Source organism: Pseudochaenichthys georgianus, chromosome 1 (genome assembly GCF_902827115.2).
Source record: "Pseudochaenichthys georgianus chromosome 1, fPseGeo1.2, whole genome shotgun sequence".
NCBI classification, from domain to species: domain Eukaryota; kingdom Metazoa; phylum Chordata; class Actinopteri; order Perciformes; family Channichthyidae; genus Pseudochaenichthys; species Pseudochaenichthys georgianus.
In genome coordinates, this window is record NC_047503.1 from 9736740 (window position 1) to 9743317 (window position 6578).

The window sequence follows — 6578 nt, forward strand, 5'->3', positions numbered from 1 at the left end:
GATGTGGGAAACCGGGAGCTGCTAGCAGTGAAGTTGGCTCTGGAGGAGTGGCGTCACTGGCTCGAGGGGACCAGTCAACCTTTCCTGGTGTGGACCGACCACAAGAATTTGGAGTACATCCGGTCGGCCCGCAGACTGAATTCCCGACAGGCTAGATGGGCCCTTTTCTTCACTAGGTTCAATTTCTCCCTCTCCTACCGCCCTGGTTCTCGGAACATTAAGGCTGACGCTCTTTCTCGTCAGTTTGGAGAGGGAGGTAACATTCCCAGGGGCTTGGACACCATCCTTCCGACTTCTCAGCTCGTCGCCGCCCTCATCTGGGAGGTGGAGGAGAGGGTCAAGGCTGCCCAGCAGGACCAGCCGGGACCCAGTGCCTGTCCTCCGAACCGCCTGTTCGTTCCGCAGACGTTGAGGTCTGATGTTCTCCAGTTGGCTCATAACTCCAGACTCACCTGCCATCCTGGGATCCAACGCACATGGGAGGTAGTCCAGCAAAGGTTCTGGTGGGCAACACTTAAGGAGGACACCAGGGAATTTGTTAATGCCTGCCCCATTTGCAATCAGAACAAGTCTTCTCACCAAGCTCCTGCTGGTCTCCTACGACCTCTGCCTATCCCTCATCGCCCCTGGTCTCACATTTCTTTGGACTTTGTTACTGGTCTGCCACCGTCCAACGGACACACTGCCATCTTGACGGTGGTAGACCGATTCAGTAAGATGGCTCATTTTGTGCCGATACCCAAGCTCCCCTCAGCTAAAGAGACGGCAGAGCTGGTCCTGCTCCATGTGTTCCGGCTCCATGGGCTGCCTACTGATGTGGTTTCCGATCGTGGTCCTCAATTTACCTCGGTGTTCTGGAGGGAATTCTGCACGCTCCTTGGGGCCACGGTCAGTCTGTCACCTGGTTTCCATCCGCAGTCCAACGGTCAGACAGAAAGAAAGAACCAGGAGATGGAGACAACCTTACGATGTATAGTCTCCAAGAACCCAGCGGCCTGGGCTAAACAGCTGCTCTGGGTCGAGTACGCCCACAACACTCTGGTCAGTTCGGCCACGAAGCTGTCCCCATTTCAGTGTGCTTACGGGCTTCAACCCCCTCTGTTTCCGGCCCTGGAGAGGGAGGTTACCTGTCCGTCCGTCCAGGCTTTCATCCGTCGTTGTCGACAGACCTGGAATCAAGCCCCGAGAACTCTCGTCTGTTCGGCCAACCGGTACGCCTCCTCTGCCAACCGCCGACGTTCTGAAGCACCTGTCTACCAGGTGGGCCAAAAGGTATGGCTTTCCTCCCGGGATATTCCTTTACGGGTGGATTCAAAGAAACTTGCACCTAAATTCATTGGACCGTTTGAGATTGTCAGAATAATCAATCCCGCAGCAGTAAGGCTAAGACTGCCTCGGACTCTGCGGATCCATCCCACCTTCCACGTTTCCAGGATCAAACCTGTCCGAGAGAGTGCCTTGGTTCCTGCGATCCCTCCCCCACCACCCCCCCGGATGATTGACGGCGGGCCTACGTACACTCTCCGACGACTTCTTCGTTCCCGTCGCAGAGGAAGAGGAGTCCAGTACCTGGTGGACTGGAAGGGTTACGGCCCTGAGGAGAGGTGTTGGGTTCCAGCTCGTCATGTGTTGGACCCCCGGCTCATCAGGGAGTTCCATCGGCGTAATCCCGAGCAACCGTCTAAGACCGTCACGTTGACGGGCAGAGACACAGGGAGAGTCTCTCCTCTTACCGTCAGCTCGTCAGAGGAGGACAGCGAGGGGCAGGCTTCTGATGAAGATGCAGATTCCCACAGGGGGCAGGAGAGGGAGGCGGAAAGAACTTTTTCAGATGAGTACTAATCCCACCTCCCACCTTCATCTGTAGATTAGCATTTAGGGACGTCAGGAGCCGTCCATTAAGGGGGGGGGTTCTGTCATAGTCTGCTCCATCATTCACCAGTAGTTTTCCATTCACCTGTCTCACCTGTTTTCCACACCCACTCGTTAACTCACTCTCTTTCTCTTCTGCACCCATTAGCTTCTGCCAGTATTTAAACTCGCACCTGACACACACTCTTTGCCAGATTGTACTTTGCCTCATGCTTGTCTCTCCCGCGTTCAACACTAGATTGCCTACCCGGTTCCGACCCTGCCTGTCCCCGACCTGCCTGCTCTGCCTGTTTCCTGATCCTGCCTGTCCCTCGACTATCCTGCCTGGCCTGTTATCCGACCCTGCCTGTATCCACGCTGACCGCCTCGCTTACTCCCTGACCCTCTGCCTGTCCCTGACTCACCTTCTGCCCGCTGTCCTCCGGTGCGTTATACTGCCCGGTTGGTATTCCTCCGATCCAGTGGAATCTCCAATAAAGGATATTACCAATTCTCCTTGGTTTCTCGAGTGCTGCATTTGGGTTCTCCTTAAGACTGTGACACAATCTGATGTTTCTTAGTCGTTATATAATGAGCGTATATCCCGGGTATAATTGTAGTTACTTTTCACAAGTCAGTATCCCTCCGCGTCTGAGAACCGTTACAACCATATGGTTACAACTGTTACATTACGTCCGTCACGAAACTAACTAACTAACAAAGCTTAAAATGGAAACATTTAAGGTTAACTTCGACCTCCGGGGTGGCCTTACTAGGAGGAGTGGATTGAGAAGTGCCTATCTCCATAAAAAAAAGCACCTAAACGACGACAATGCTGTCTGTCTATTATGTTCTCTAGCTGTTATTGTTGTTGCATAGCAACCACCTCGCACTATGTTTTGTGCAGAAGGCAACGGAGGGACTATTTTATTTTGAACATCATTATTTAATAATAAAAACTATTTAAATTGGAGTGTGTATTTTTCTTTCACATTGCCAGCCACACGTGGTAACTGTTTTATAAATGCAATAGCTCACTTCAGGCCGTGATATACGAATATCTATACAATATGGTTGTTGACACTCCGCTTCACGTCGGGCCGAACCAAGCCGTAGCACAACAGTACTGGAGCAGAACAACAGTCTGGAGGAAGAAGTGGGCCGGTCGGAAAATTCACTAGCAATCCCCCCTCCCAGAGCTCTATATATGGCGCTGCCCCCTCCTCCCGTTGACAATTTACTAGCGATAACGAGGGCCGGTCGAGATTCCCGGGCTGATTTTTAGTCCCACTACGCAACTGAACGTAGCTATTATCAGGGGCGGACTGGGGGGAAAAAGTGGCCCGGGGATTAATTGACAGACAGGCCCACTTAATGCGCGGCATGTATCGGCCGGCGACGAAAGTATGTTACTTAACAAAAAACCCTATGCCTTTAATGTTATTTTGGACAATTATTCATATAGTAATCACATTACCTGAGCCCTTGAGTTGCCTAGAGCAAAAATAGTTACGGCATATATTTAGTGATTTTAATGTTAACAGATCATTGATGCAATAACATTTTGACCCAATTTGCCTGACTTGACACATGGAATAAAACATGGGCGACGTACGAAGCATCCTCAATGTGGGTGAGACAATTTAACAGGGGATGTGGGCAGGTGATGGACCTCACTTCCTCTAGGGGGGTCCGGGGGCAAGCTCCCCCGGGAAGATTTTTTTTTAAATGTCTAAGTTAAATGCATCAATCTGGTCCATTTTGAGAGCAAAATTAGGGACTAAATCTATGGCAGTCAGTAGGGGCTTGGACTGTGACCCGTAGGGTCGCCTGTTCAAGTCCCCGACCAGACCTATTTGGAGTGTGGACTTCTACTTGGAGAGGTCCCAGTTCACCTCCTGCCCTGCCGTGGTGCCCTTGAGCAAGAAACCAGACAAGGCTGTACCTTTAGTAATGAATATTACATGTTGTGAGGAAATCTTTCCACCAATAATTCCAATAAGTAATCCAAAATGTATTCACTTCAGGTTACGAAAGTAACTGTAATCAGATTACTCGTTTTTCAAATGTAACACGAGCTGAATACAGTTACTTGATTTTTGTATTCTGATTACGTAACGCCGTTACATGTATTCCGTTACAACCCAACCCTGGCCACACCCCACTGGGCTGGGCTGGGCCGGAACACTTACAAATGTGGGCCGGTAGGATTTAGGTAAGCAAAAAAAAAAAAGGGAGTGGCCGGAACACTTACAAATGTGGGCCGGTAGGATTTAGGCAAAAAAAAACACAGAGCACCGGCCCACCGGGGAAACTCCCGGTATTCCCGATGGCCAGTCCGCCCCTGGCTATTATGTAAGGTGCTGGTATATATATATATATATATATATTAGGGATGCACGATATTGGGTTTTTGAAACCGATACCGATAACTTCCTGCTTCTCAAGACCGATACCGATACCGATAACCGATAATACAAATTAAAATTACGCCACTAATTATTTTAACGCGATTAACGCATGTGTATTTTTTTTCCTCGGCCGCCCCGTAGCTTCAGAGCGCATCGAGTTTAAAATACCATCTACAAGCTGATGCTGACAGCCCCGCTCCTGCCGCCCGGTTGTGGCAGACCACACTTCCACGCTCACCGGCAGGCACCGACTGGCCATCTGGAGGACCGGGAGGGTGTGTGTACGTGTGGTCCGAGCGAGCAAGAGAGAGACCTTACGTGCATTGTTGTTGTTAGCATCTGGTGCTAGCTAGCTGCGCTAACGGATATAAGGAGCTGTTTAAATGAAAACAGAGGAGCGCTCTATCCACACAACTGCGCCGAGCACTTGATTTTATGCAGGAAGCCAGACAGCGGGACATTGTACGAAAAGTCAGCACACTCAGCAACATGATTGCAGCGTCCAGGCAGCTCCGGTTCGAGCATATGCCTTGAGTTGCACATAGCTCCAACGCGCGCGCAGACACACACACACACACACACACACACACACACACACACACAGTATTGTATTATTGTCTTCGTACGCTTTTAACACACCATCGTAGCGATGGCGATGTTTCAGGTGACTGATCAGGTTCGAAGTATTAGGGAGCGCTGGATTTGTGAAGAACTCCCCTCTTCCTAAACCACTAACACCACAGTACTGGCAAAACGGGAGGAGCCGAGGGAAAAACAAGCGCCCCTCATCCCAATCCACCCACACCGCAGTATTTTTTTCTTTTTTTTTACCCAAAAAATCAACCTGATCTCACCAGAATGCGTGACTCCACCACGACTTCTTAACACCACAATGCGTGGTGGAGTCACGAACTTTGTTACATTTACGTGTCGGCACCACGCAAACAACCCCAATGTAAATGTTGAGAAAACCAAGGTAATGCTCTTTTCAAAAGCTAAAAAGACTCCAGAGCCTGTTTTAGATATTGTAACTACGCAAGGAACAAAACTTGAAGTTGTTGCCTGTTACAAATACCTTGGTATCTGGCTTGATGATTGTCTCTCTTTTAAACTTCATGTCAATAACCTGCTAAAAAAACTGAGGGTTAGGCTAGGTTTCTTTTTCAGAAACAAGTCCTGTTTCTCGCTTGAGGCCAGGAAAAGGCTAGTCACTGTGACATTTTTACCTGTGCTGGACTATGGGGATTTGTTGTATATGAATGCACCTGCCAATTACCTGAGCAAATTGGATGCTGCGTATCACAGTGCTCTGAGATTTGTCACAAATTGTAAAGCGCTTACTCATCACTGTACCCTGTATACCAAGGCAGGTTTACCATCTCTCTCTGTACGGAGGCTCAGTCACTGGTACACTTTTATCTATAAAGCTTTGTTGGGTAAACTCCCGTATTATATCTGCTCGCTGATAACACAGAGAGTTGCAAGCAGCTATTGTCTGAGATCACAGGATGTAGTATTGTTAGATGTGCCAAGAGCAAGGACTGTCTCAGGTAAGACAGCTTTTATGTGCGCAGCTCCACTTGCTTGGAACAATCTTCAGCAAGAATTGAAACTGAGCAATCTCATTCCTCTGCATGTTTTTAAAGCTAGGGTAAATGAAATGCTTGCCGATACAATGGGCACTTGTAAATGTCTATAACTATGTATCCTGTAAATATAATGTATAATGTCCTTTATTGTTTTATGTTTCATGTGGAACCTATATGCTGCAGGTCTCCCTTGAAAAAGAGATCTATGATCTCAATGGGACCAATCTGGTTAAATAAAGGTTTGAAATGAAATGAAAGTGAATGAGGCTCCTTTGTCGTGGTGCACACACGCATTTCTACAACGTCCCGCAGTGAGCTTTTATTCTATAAAACGTTTTTTTAAATCTACTTTATAGCTTGTAGTAACTCACAGGAGGCTTCTTTTATTTTATTTGTATTTATAATAATTTAAAAAAATCGTCAGAATGTAAAAATTACATTAGTTACGAATTTGTGTTCTCAAAAAACAGTGCATTGTGTGTAATGCAACTGTGATTTTTATTAAATTAGTTAGTTTTTAAGGAAGGCCAGAGCTTCAGCTGTGTCAAATAGATTGTTCCCTTTAGTTAACGTTATTTAAAAGATAATGATCATGTCCCCTGTATTGTATTACGAGCGTCCATTCCCATTGGATAACGGAGAATTGTACACCCGGAAGTAAGAATTCTCCTTACTGTCGATTGATTATACAGTGATATCTGCACTACTCATTGACTAAAAAACACCA